The sequence below is a fragment of the Halichoeres trimaculatus genome, unplaced genomic scaffold, assembly GCF_033239565.1.
Source record: "Halichoeres trimaculatus isolate MK-OKI-2021-1 unplaced genomic scaffold, fHalTri1.1 fHalTri1_scaffold_3, whole genome shotgun sequence".
Classification (NCBI taxonomy): Eukaryota; Metazoa; Chordata; class Actinopteri; order Labriformes; family Labridae; genus Halichoeres; species Halichoeres trimaculatus.
In genome coordinates this window covers 8,459,188-8,472,675 of record NW_027437181.1, presented here as the reverse complement: position 1 = coordinate 8,472,675, position 13,488 = coordinate 8,459,188, and the positions used below count along the sequence as shown (strand labels likewise).

Genomic DNA, 13,488 nt, shown 5'->3' with positions numbered 1-13,488 from the left:
CCAAACTTGGAAAACAAACAAAACATCAGTCGCTGCATTGATAAAAAATTCCCCAAAGTCTTAGTCAGAATGAATTTTCTATGGCAGAAATAACACACATTTACGCCAATCACACTGTGGCTGAAGGCATGAACAATAAGGTACACACACATCCTATGACAGAGCTTGTAAACACACACATATGCACAGCTCTTAGTAGTTGTTTCCTGTCTAACCACAGTAACGTTTTCTGCCACATGAAAGAGCAGCACCTTATCACCAGCAGCCAAACACAACCGACTGCAACCGAAGCTGCTCCTCAAACACACACTCACACACACACATGCACACACATGCACACACACTGTGTTCAGCGCAGGTATGTGAGCTGGGAAAGCACCAGCAGCGCCAACCGACCTGTCAGCTGTCGCCTATCACCGTGAAGGTGTCTGTGGTCGCTGAAAGTCCCAGCTCTGACAGAAAATAAAGCTAGCTGCTGCAGAAGAAGAAGAAGACTCTTCATAAAACCATCATCAACAGGAGGAAAGTGGCTGTTAGGGGTTATTTTCAGCAGAGGATCAATCCACATGAGTTTGTTCATGGTGATACAAGATTTCATCACAGGTTGACTGTTAGCAGCAACACAGGTTTGAGGCCCAGAGGAGGAAGCTACAGATCATACGACCCCCCTCCCATGCTACCCATTACTGGATGTATTAAATCAGTCCTTAGAGCCTCTTGGTGCACCAGTTGGACTCCATATTGAGACACAATCATGCTGCTCAGCCTTCTGTGAGCCCTCCTTCAATCCCTCTCTCACACACACAGACACATGCACACACACGCACACACACACTCTCTATACCCCTCTTTCCCTCAGGGTCCCCATATGGACCCGATGGATGCTCTTTTCAAAGCTGCTTTCACAGACATGAGCAGAAAGCTCAGCACATGGAGGAGAATATACAGTATGTGCAGCAGCACAGGGCTGTGTTGGTGTGAAGGTTTTACTGCTTCATGTGACATTAAAGGAAACATTTTCTTGTTTTATGCTGCTTGATGTTCTACGCTACCGCCCATCAGGAATATCAGAGACGTTTTGACCCTAAAATGAACCTTTCTCTTGATCAGTTGTTGAGTTAGCTTTCCATTAGACAACACTTTCACTTTTTTGGTGGCTGTTAACATTTTATTATCTAATATTATCCAATAGAGACCTTAACAGTGGTTTCATGGTGTAGTAGTCATCATGTCTGCTTTACACGCAGAAGGTCCTGGGTTCAATCCCCAGTGAAACCATACAAGCTGTCTTTATTTCTCGAAGTTGTGCAGATTCTTATGAACACAGAGAACCAATCCGGTGGTTTGGGTTATCTCGGTGCTCATACATGAACCCTTAGTACCAAAGACAGTTTGACGGCTTCACAGTTTGTCTCTTCCACTATTACTTGATGTAGAATCAAGATATCAGTCTTCGCTTTACTTTTGTTTCCCTACTGTTAACAAAGCTACAAGCAAAAACAGTGTCAGAAAAGGAGCTTTATGTCTGCTGGACCACCAAAAACAGTCTGGACCTGAGTCTCAGGACTCTGCCAGCAGTTCACGTGCTAAGCTCTGCTCACGTGCTCAGCCAGCTACAATTGCACACGACATTAAAATAATGCGGCTTGGGTTGTTCCTATTTTGTGTCCAAAATAAAACAATCCATGAATACAGGATGAGGTAAACGAAGAAGATATGGTAAATCACACAGTATCACAGGGGTTTCATAGTGTAGTGGTCATCACGTCTGCTTTACACGCAGAAGATCCTGGGTTCAATCCCCAGTGGAACCATGACTATAATGTATTTCTACAAGGTGGATGTGATCACTATGAAAACAAAAAACACAGCAATCCTAATCTGTCTTGCAACCTTCTCAAACATGTCACCTTGAATTGAAAGCAGGATCTTCACAGTGCAGTCCCCTTACATTTTAGATCAGTGCAGCAGAGGTGGACTGATGGTCGGTTGGTTGGCCTTCATCTTGACTTCTATCAAAGATGTGATGTATTCGCAAGGCATCCGGCACTAAAAGCAAGGCACTGATAAGGGCGCTGGATCATTGCATCCAGATTGCAATGATCTATTGATGCAGACTGAAAAAAATGTTGAGAATTTCTCAGTCATGGCTTTCATAAGCCCTGTTTCAACCCAGTATAGTTTGGTAAGGGTTGGATTGGTAATGCCTGATCCTATTTGCGTTTCCACAACCAACTGCGCTTTTCTTGATAGGACGCGTGTAAGCCAGATGCCAATAGCTGCGTCAGCTACGTAATAGCGTGACACCATAGCAGTGTGATACAGTGTACTCCGCTAATAAATCCAACAAAGAAGTAAAATGTGACACAGTAAACAAAGCGCAATGATGGAAGGCATCCAGCAATTTGTCCTCTTTATGACTGGCAGGTGACTCTTTGTTAGAAGTGTCAAGCTTTGTTTCTTTATTACCATTGTCACACGGGAAGTGATGATTCTTTTGATCAATTAATGGACTGAAGTGTTGCTAGCTCCACCTCCAGATAGGGGTCAGATAGGTATGTCTGGCATCCCAACAGTAGAGTAACTGAGAGTGGTACAGTATGGGTCAGTAATATGGGGACCCAGTTTTAGTCAAAGAAAACACGACAAAGTGCTTGTCATTTTAATAAAAACCGAATGAAGTGGGGCAGTCATCACATCTGCTTTACCTGCAGAAGGTCTTGGGTTCAATCCCAAGTTAAATCATAATTATGATGTATTTCTACAAGTTTGAGTCTGTGACAGAAACAGTAATCTTCTGACTCCCATTTTTCCAGGACCTTTAAATGTAGTGGATTCTTAAACTTGTTCCAATAAAGTACAGGAGGACAAAGGGAAGGCATTAATACACGTACCATTGTGCATGAAGTCCATACAGACACCCATGGAGGGTATGAACCACCATAATATCGCACCAAGGTTTGAAAAAATATGTAGTAGCAAAAATAACAATGCAGAATCTAATAAAGTCATGATTTTCACAACCACAGAGGTTCCATGGTGTAGTGGTCATCACGTCTGCTTTACACGCAGAAGGTCCTGGGTTCAATCCCCAGTGGAACCATAACTGTGATACATTTTGACTACAAGGTTAAGGCCATTTCTGGAACAAATACTAACAATAACTCAAGGTGTTATTGGACACCTTTACATCCTGTGCACTCCTGAAATTGTTGCATGATTTCGGTTTTGTTTTAAGCAGTCTCTCTAGTTTCAAGAACAGATCAGTGAAGTAAAAGTGGAATGATGGTTGGCTGTTCTTCATGCTCACTACATTGCATGGTGCACAATGTTGTATTTGCAAGGCACTCAAATCTCAAATGATGAAAATGACAGGAGCGTCTCTGAGCTTGTAGGCAAATGATCTTGAAGACTATGCCAGGGCCTTGTTCTACGAAGCTGGATTACTGCCTAGTGAGGTAGCTTTGAGGATAGGGTCCAGATTTCCTGTTCTACGACATGGGATCACTCCTCGGCGAGGCGAGTCTCCATGGCAACATACGCTGAACGGCTAACCTGCTCCGGGGCAGGTTAGGTTCCAGATTGAACTCGCTGACTATAAAAACCCCACCCACTGACCAATGAGCCCTCACCAAAAAATGGCTTGTCCGTTCTTAGAGGATCCCGTGGACATCGGAGCTCGCATTGTCCGAGGAGCACTCCAGCGTGCGAGAGTTTTCGGGGACCGCACCGACCCACTCTCTTTTTCGGATGACCACCTTTATGAAAGTTACCGGTTTTCCAGGGAGGGGTTGGTACTACATGACACTTTCTACAGGTAGTTAAAGGAAATGAAGAACTCTCGTTGCCGTAATAAGATCTTCAATGCCAACACTTCTGTTCCATGACAATATTTTATTGCCCGTATTAAAATTGTGACAGGAATTCATGTAGGGCTCATGTGGACTACATATCACACAAAAAATGTAAACACGATAGGAATGAACAAATGAATAAATTAATCTAAGAAATAAATTAGGTATGTTGCATGTTACAGTAGATGTGCATGGTGAACAGTGCTATTTCAGGATGACAATGGCACAAAAGATTTTTTTTGCACTACACTTACGCATTTAGACTGTCAGCAATTTTCTGCCAGCACTCCTTCCGTGCTTTAGCAGTGGCAACGGTGTTGCTTTAACGTTAATTATATGTTTCACCTCATCATACTTCCTCATGATCACCTCCCGCTCCTCCTGTGTGAAGTATGCGGTCCTTCTCTCTCCAGCCTGCTCCGATGCTCCTGACTGCTCCACGTTCGCGATTGGTCAGATGCAGCGGGCTTCGCCTTATATGTGTGCACGCGCTCATTGCCTAGCTGGATCCACTTATGAGGTTGATGACCAGCGTCGTAAAACCGTGTAGCGAGACCGCCGGCTACTGCGCTCAGTTCAGCGAGGTAGCTTTAAGGCTATCTCGCTAGGCTGAACTTGCCTCGTAGAACAGGGCCCAGGTGGACCATACCTTTTTACCAAAGTCAAAAACAATCACAATGGATTCCATTGTGTGGTGTTAAACATGTCTGCTTAACATGCAGGAGGTCCTTTATTCAACCCCCCTGTGGAACCAGTTTCATTACTTGTGGAAAGCTATCAGTCATTAGCTCTTGGACCAGTTTGAATTGAGCGTAAACTTTATTCAAATGTGTTTTTTTCTGAAATTAAAAATATTTTTCAATGTATATTTTAAAACTCAACAGTAGCAGTCGCTCTTGTAGGGATGCACTCGTTGAAGGTGACTTTTAACCACTCAAGCTCACAGAGGTTTCGTAGTGTAGTGGTCATCACGTCTGCTTTACACGCAGAAGGTCCTGGGTTCAACCCCCAGTGAAACCATCTGACATTTAAAGATTATGCGGGTAGAAAAATGTTGCGTTAACTCAAACTTTACTCAAGCAAGAAATCAAACTTGCCTCTCGAGGACTGAACAGGGACAAATTGAAGGTGCTAGAGGTGTGTGAGCAAAACTGACAAAATCTGTGTGTTTCTGTGAAGGCCTCAGGGATAAACAGCTCCAAAACAGTAAAGTGCGTGTATGTGTCTGTGTTATCTTTGCACTAACTGCTGTTCTGTTTTGCAGACAGACAAGATGCTAAAGGACCAGAGATACACCAACTGTGAAACTGTGAATGACATAACACATCTCTGTGACCTTGCTGGGTTTGTTTTTTTTTTCCACCAAATTTGATCTCATTATGCTAACCTGAACCTTGTATTCACCACCTCTTGTGATCTGGTAAATATAATCTTAATGCTGCCTTGTGTTTACACCTTTTCAAAGTTTTGTCCTACATGTCTTTGGAGCAAGGTTTTCACTTAGGCCCCGTTTACACGGAGACTCCCGCAACGATTCTTCCTCTGCGTTTTCAAAAGCCACCCGCCTTTACATGAGGACGGCGTGAAAACGATCCGCGTTCATACGACTCCGGGAGGAGAAGTCTCCTCTTCTGTTCTTTCTTTTTCTTTTTGTTGTGTGAGACGGTCGGCAATCCAACCATAACGCGCATTACCGCCAACTACTGGCTCAACTGGAAATGTGGCTGAGCGCGGAGCCTTCACCTGAAACTGCGAGTGCGCATGCGGTGACGTCAGCGTTTCACCCTGAGACGCTCCGCTCTGTGTTTACACGAAGCTGGATGGAGGAGCGGATTCAGATCTTTCCACTCTGGGGAGCGTTTTCAAAAGTTTGCGTTTTCACTGAAAACGCAACGTGGTCTCGTCTAAACGGAAGGCCAAAACGCAACGAAATGTTTGCGGAATCGACCGTTTTCAGCGTCGTGTAAATGGGGCCTTAGTTGCTAAAGATTCACAAATTCCGACTTTGTGGATGATCTGCAGCCACTTGGTTTCATACCCCATTATGAATGCAGTGATCTGAGAGGGTGTGGATGCTATGATAATGAGGCTTTGTGGTGATTAGCTGCCTGAATTTTGTCTTTACGGTCATTGCTCCAGGGGAACCTACGCCACAACAGGAGCACGTCTCTGAGTGGTACAGTAACCCTGAGTAACATTCCTTTCCTTTCTTAAATAAATCTTATTTTCTTTGTTCAGTAAAATGATCATAACAGCCTCTGTGGCATCAGAAATTCTTGTCTTCTAGTGTCACTAATTCAACAGCAAATGGTCTGTTTCCTTCCTTCAGGTTTTCAGGTGATCTGGCAGCCAGAAACCACGCTCTGTGTCCTCATCTGTTTGTGCCACTGAACACACGCTGACTCTGTGTCTGTGTGTGTGTGTGTGTGTGTGTGTGTGTGTGTGTGTGTGTGTGTGTGTGCGTGTGTGTGTGTTATATCAGAGAGTCATTATGTAACACTGACATCTGCTGGGAACAGGGTGGGTGTTGGTGAGGGGCTGCAGCTTCACTACCGCTGCTGAGACTGCCATGTGTGTGTATTTGTGTGTTTATTTGTTTGTGTACTGAAGCTCATTTGTTTACTAACATCAGTAATTTCATAAACACACACAATCAGTCCTCACAATGAACCCATATGCTGAGAAAAAATAATAAGCTTGCAAAATATGAAAAATGATGCAACCTGAGAATCACTGTTCACTAATGTGTCTGTGTTTAAAAGGGATGGGATGGTTTATGAGCATGTGCTTTGTTTGGTTTGTGTTTTTCTTTTTTCTATTTTCTACAGCCCAGTTTGAAGGAAATATGTAGCTCCAGTCATATGCATGCGTGACAAGAGGCAAAAGACACAGCAGAACAGTTGTGTGGGGAGGCGTAGATGTTGTGTACATGACGAACAGAAGACAGAGTTACAGGCATTGAGTCGTTCTGCTGTCTGGGAGCACTTTGGATTAGACCTCAGACCCCCCTGGTAAGTTTGTTTTAAAGACAACAATTCTTGCGACTTTTCTGGACTTTTGAGAATCTGAGGTTAAAGCGTGTTTTGATCGTCTGAATAGGCAGCGTGAGCTATCGTAAGTCCCTCCCCAATCCGAAACACTGCGACAGTCCTCACTCACAGCAGATGAAATCACGCAAGTGTGTGTCTGCTTATGGTCACTTTTGCTGGTCCCCAGCCCAGATTAAGGAGGAGGGTTGATATCCAAGGCGCCAAGCAGACTGGTTTGGTTCGTCTCGGTACGGTGCGGATTTTGTGGCATTTCCACTGACTTATCCTGGGACAGATCCCCAAATAACCAAGACGAGATGTCCCACTATTTGGGTCCCTTTTGTGTGGTTGCTAGACTGAATCAATCCACTCTTGGAAGGTGGAGCTACAACACTGCAGACCGTTGATAGGTCAAAAAAATCGTCACTTACCCTGTGACAGTGGCTGCATTTCTTCTGGTGGCACACAGTCTTCTCTGAAACAAAGCTTGATTGCACTTTGTATCAAAGAGCTACATGCCAATCACAGAGAGGATGAAATGCTGCATGTCTTCCATCTATGCTCTTTGTTTACTATGTCGCGTTTTTCACCTTCAATGGATTTATTAGCGGGGTACACTGTGTCGCGCTGCTATGGCGTCATGACATTGTTTAACAGCTGCGGCTTTCGGCATCCGGCTTAAACGCCGCCTACCACGAGAGGGCACAGTTTGCTGTGGATCAGGCTGAAGTGTACCAAAACTGTGCCAAACCATACTGAGCTGAACCAGACTGCTTGGTGGAAACGTGGCCTTAGACAAAAAAAAAACAAGAATGGACAGAAGAAAGTTAATTTGTACTTCTAAACATATTTATGAGGTTGTGTTTTACTTGCTTTCTGTCTCTCCCACGTTATTTCTCTCTCCTACAGAGTCCATGACAATTACATGCAAATAGATGATGATGCAAATTTGACAGCAGCGTCATTAAGTGGCTTTTAATGACTTCTGGGACAGCCAATAGAGACTTTCCTGTCAGAGGAGTTGGCATGTTGAAACTGGCAATGTTTCATTTAGCTGTAATGATGTTTGAAATGGAAAACAGCCTCATTATTGCAGATTTTCATGACTATACATGACAGATTTGACAAAAAATCTGTTAAAAGTGGGTAATTAGGGTATACGGTAAAAATAAAGGTGTTAAAAACAACAATGTACATCGAATTAAACAGAAAACAGTGATTTTCAAAACCGTGTTAAGAATTTAACCGTGGATTTGTGTTCCATCCCTAGTGCAAGAATCGCACACAAACTCCTCTAAAACAAAGCTTGATTGGGCTTTGTAACAAAGAGCCACGCTCTGTTCCAAGCAAATTTTTGAGCACATTTTTCTTGTTGCATTGTCAGATTTTTTTTACTTGTTACAAGCAATTTAGACCTCATTTTTGTCTTTAAATAACTAAAAACATGACATTTTTCGGGAATAACCAGTTGAATGTGGTTCATATCAAGTATAACAAGACAACTGTTATTTAAAATAAGACAAAATCACTCGATAATATTTCAGCTTTTTGCGGGTAACCTCATGCATGACCTAGCTACCAGGCCTTACAGGTGCCAAATGTATTGGCATTTTACTCACAGCTAAACCCACACAGATACAGGAAGGGATAATGTTTATTAGCATTTATCACCTAGCTTATCTCCTTCAGCAACCCCCCTTTGATGACAGCAATTAACTCTCACGTTCATAAGCAACACCAGAGGTTAGCTGATCCCACGTTATGTCAAATCAATCCACAGAAAACCATCCTGACACATTCAGCTTCTGCTTTTCATCTGACACAGCTGTTAAGACAGAGCATCTCACTCTTTAACTCTGGTTTGGTCTCTACCAGTTTCATATCAAAGCTGTTTGACCCTTTAAGAGTCACTGTTTTAATTTGGTCAATCAATCATCCCTAAATACACTTTCCTGTGACATTCTGCCTGCTCATACTGCTCAAACGTTCCCTGCTTCAGATTTGTCTTCTATCGTGCCGTTCTCAACTCCTCAGGCATCACGCAGCAGCCCCCCCACCTCCCACCTCCACCATGTAATAAATGGGGGAAATGATTTTAATGTGTATTGAATGGAGCTTCCCCAGCATCCATCTTGTCAATTTTCAGGGGGGCCGTCAGGCTGAGTTTAAACTGGTAGATGATAACTTAATCCTTTTATCCGTATCCTTGCCGCGGGGCGACCAAAATAAACGCTGAATTGAGGTTTGGGAGGAAAGTGGTGAAAGAGGAAAGTCTGAGACTGTGAGAGGCAGGACAGGAGAGGAATGAGAGGGAGGTAATAAGGATGTTTTTATTCGCCTTGGAGGTGAAAGTGAATAAAGGTGTGAGTTTAATACAGTTACCTCCTCACCGACACCTCATGTTTCCTTACTACGCTGCTAGGTGGGGAAAAAAGCGCTCTGCAGCAGCAACACTGGGAGTTTGGGAGCTCAATTTGAGTCCAGAAAGACCTTCGTCTGAATGGATGGAGCATTAAAGCTGGTTATTCTGCATTCCCATACAGAAAAACACCGAATGTTCAAACTAAATCTGTCCATAAATGATCAAAATGCTTCATTTTGGAATAAGCCTGAGATCTTCTTGAGATCCCAATGTCTGTACATAGCTCTGCCTTCCAACAGGGGCTGGCCAATCAGAAGAAGTGGGGTTTGAAGAGCAGGGAGCCTTAAAGAGACGGCAGCTAAAACAATGTGTTTCTGGCAGAGGTTGAGGTGAGAAAGATAGAGAATTTTTGTCTTAGCTGTCAATCATGTAAAGATACAACAGGGGGACCAGAGGGACTGAATAAAGATCAAAAAGGATTATAAGTTTGGTTGTATGAGCTACTTGCATTGTTCAACCTTCATGAAAACATTTAAAGAGGGAAACAGACAGTCCCAGCACCCCTAAATAAGCTGTTTGTTTGAGGGAGTGAGCAGGTGTGACAGTGTTCATTCATCGTGTTGCTGCAGCGACTCTCACCTGAGCAGCAGCAGCAGCAGAGAGGCCGAATAAATCACAGCAGACATACAGGAGCTAAAATCAGGACAGCAGAGACAGAGAGAGGCCGCCTCGTGTGTCCCACCGGAGCGTCGAGCAACATCTGAAATATCTCTGCCGCCCAGCAGAGGCTGCAGGCTGCAACGCTCACAAGCAACGAGAGAAAAAAAAAAAGCTTAAGGTTTCCACTGCTGCACCAACAAATGACTCAGAACATCTCTGCACAGCAAAATGAGAGACATGACTGTTTCTGAAGCTCTCTGCTCTCAGAGTCCATTAAAGCTTTTATAAGATCATTTCTAAACATTTATGCATTCAAGACAGAGAAATGGAGGAGGATAACTATATTTCAAACCTTTTTATCCATTTAATATAACTTCTGAAGAAAATCAAACAACTCCTCTAACAGCTCATGGTGTAAGAGTGGAAAAAAGATGAACTCTTACGGTCTGTCGCTGGAGTGGAGCTGTGCTTTAAGTAGAAGAGGAGTGTTTCTGAACAAACAAGTAAAAGGTCAGTATTAAATTAAAAGTAATGTAATGAGAGGAATTGTAGCTTAAAAACAAAGGCCATTCCATTGGTGTCGTTTATGTTCCTAGGTAATAAAATGTATGAATGTATGATAAAGTTAACTGTAAGATGCATTTCTGTGTTAAACCAAGTGTCCTGGGCCCGTATGCATATTCAGTCATTAAACAAATGGGACCATTAGTCCGAACGTTCAGTCATGGAAAGGCCTGTTTGGCTGCAGTGTTAGCTGCATGCACGACTGCAAATAATTGGACAGTTGACTAATGACACCATGAAAGAGACACAGGTGCAGATTACATCATAATTTGGGAAAACACCTTCAAACAAATTCAAACTGTGCATGTTGACCACCCATATACAGCAATAAACCTGGTGAGTGGTAACGGTGTGACTGAGAAAAGACCAAGAAAAACATTTTTCAGCAGAAGAAATAGAGATTTTATTACAAGGAATACACAGGCAGCTGTTATGAGTGAGTCAATCAGGTAAACAAAGTGAAAGAGAAAATTTGGCAAGCTTGAACAGAGTAATGTCTGTGGTGTTTCCGAGCGCACAGTAGAAAACCTCCAAAATAAAATGAGCAAAATGAAAGCTGCTTTGCTAAACGAGCGCCGCAGCAATGCCCTAGTATCTCAACAAAAAACTGTTACAGCAGGTGATGAACTCCAATATTTCACCACACACATCTTGGAAGGACTCAGATGTATAAAAACAGAGAGCAAACCAAACATGTTAACTGGCACCAGTGAGCCTCGCCGGTTTGAGATTACTGACCTATCTCACCTGTTCACTGAAGAAATGTTATGTCTCCTAAATCTAAATTTGCTGTATGGATACACATTGCCACCTTTCCAAAGGATTGTCAAGTGTCTTTACATATTTCATCTCAAACAGTCACTCATTTTGCGATGTCTGCCTTTAAACAAGAGGCACTGTAATCCTGTCATTAGCGCCTGTAATGGTGGGGTTTACCTCCGTTAAATTTAATGCCTTTTTGGCTGTTAACCTGGCTCATGCATACCGCTAATCTTTTTTTTTTCCGTCGTAAGTATAAACAGTCACTTTGTGCTCACTAATGACTTGTCATGCATACGGGCCCTGAACACTGATATAATAATATATTTAATCACATATTTAATAAAGTATCTGAACACTGGAAAAATAGTATTTGTTATCTTATCTAAACTTTACTTTCAGTTTATTTTCTTGAAAAAAATAGACAAAAAGAATTTAATTCTAATTTACACTTAAGTTGAGCTCAGCTCTGTGCAGCCTGAGTGGAGACACTAACGACTCATCTCAATCACAAACAGATTAAACTGCATGAAGCTGCACAACTTTGTGGCTGTTTTGTGATCAACTATCATGAGAGGGGTGTTCTTTTTAAATAAGAACTTGAGACGGAGCAGATAGCAGGGACACAATGCACAATTCTTGTTGCATTACCCAGACACAATCCATTATTAGTTAGCATTTCACTCTCAATACTGCTGCTATCAAACTAGGCCTGTCACGATAACAAATTTTGCTAGACGATAATTTTCCAAAATATTATTGCAGATAAACGATATTATTGTCAATATTATTATTTTTTTTTTTTCATTTTTTCATTGATGTAATTATGATAAATGGGATAATAAAATGAGTACACCATATCAAAAGCAAGAAACGTTAATTTCTTAAGAGTATTTAACTGTAATTAAAAGGTCAGGATCTTTTAAATAAAATAAATTAAACAAAAAATAGAATAAATTTAACAAACAAGAAAGAGAAAAAAATACAATGAAAATGAAATGGACTCTCTTTTAGAAAAATATACATGTCAATGAAAATAATTAATACTAATCAAAAACAATAAAACATAGACCCTGTCTCTAAAGAAAAAAACGAAACTCCAAAAAAAAATAGCTCTTGCTAGAAGGTGCCCTCTGCTCAGGCCGAGGACCCTAAAAAAAAGACAACAATAAAGGCTATAGCCTAAATAATAGGGAGTTTATACAGTTCCTGAATTGTCTGTAAAATGTACTTTTTCCCAGTCAATCCGTACTGTCTGTCAAACATTTTGAACATTTCTGGCTTTCAACCGTATTGAAGGGCTGCATTTCTTTGGCAATGTAGCTGTCTTTGAGTGCCCACCATTTGGCGCTTTTACTTCTACTTACTTTGCAGACCAAAAGCCTCAGTAAGAGCGGATTGTCAAAGAACAAGGCTCCGCTGCACCTCCTGTTCTTCTTCGTCGCCACTATTTTCAAACAAATGCGGCACATCAGCTCGTTGGTGTTCATGAGCTCACACTTTGTTCATTCTGATAAAAAAACAAAATATTCCCACACTGGGACTGTGGCAGGCGGCTTAAGAACCGTATCTTTCGTGCCATCACTCATATTAGCGTGTGTTTCTTCCTTACCCCTCAGGACGCTCGCTTCAGCTCTCTCTGTGTGTACGCGCTAGCAGCCCCTTCGCAAAAGATGCCAAAGATCGCATTTTTGACAGATACTCACTCCGCTATAAATCTGCTAAAATCAGCGATAGACCCTATGCACCCCGATGTTAGGAAAGACAGACGTAGTGAGCCATCTTCTCATTCAGCCTCTTTGGTCGAAAGAGAGGAGGAAAACAAACACGCACATGTCAGTTTATCGAGGCTGGCAAACTTACCGAGGACGTTTTTATTTATCGTTCGGTTAATCGATTTATTGATTATCGTGACCGGCCTATATAACACCAAACCATTTAAAGGGTTGTTAGTGCATTGTGATGTTTGTCTCTACGGGTATGTTTTAAAATGATGGAGCAAAGCACACAAGCACACATTTTTGCCACACAGGGGCAGTTGAGTGTGTTTTTCCAACTAGAAGGGCACTTCAACACACATTTTGGCTCCCAAGAAGGCACTTATTTTGGCTCCCTAGAGGAACTTTATACATGTTTTGGTTCCCAGGAGGGCACTAAAGTGTGTGAATTGGCTCCCTAGATGACACTGTATACATGTTGGCTCCTGAGAGGTCACTTAGGTGTGTGTTTTGGCTCCTAAGAGGCGAGCACAAGCTTTGAA

The 13,488-nt window shown here is 42.3% G+C and overlaps 1 protein-coding gene and 4 non-coding genes across 5 annotated transcripts in view; 4 read left to right on the top strand and 1 right to left on the bottom strand.

Moving 5' to 3' along the window:
- LOC141787532 (nuclear receptor ROR-alpha A-like) overlaps positions 1–13,488 on the bottom strand; it is a 94,751-nt gene that overhangs the window by 48,124 nt on the left and 33,139 nt on the right. The gene's annotated exons all lie outside the window — the stretch shown is intronic.
- On the top strand, positions 1,206–1,278 carry trnav-uac (transfer RNA valine (anticodon UAC)). Its single transcript has one exon. It is a non-coding gene; the product is annotated as a tRNA-Val (tRNA).
- Positions 1,742–1,814, top strand: trnav-uac (transfer RNA valine (anticodon UAC)). The gene has a single exon. It is a non-coding gene; the product is annotated as a tRNA-Val (tRNA).
- Positions 3,031–3,103, top strand: trnav-uac (transfer RNA valine (anticodon UAC)). The gene has a single exon. It is a non-coding gene; the product is annotated as a tRNA-Val (tRNA).
- Positions 4,802–4,874, top strand: trnav-uac (transfer RNA valine (anticodon UAC)). Its single transcript has one exon. It is a non-coding gene; the product is annotated as a tRNA-Val (tRNA).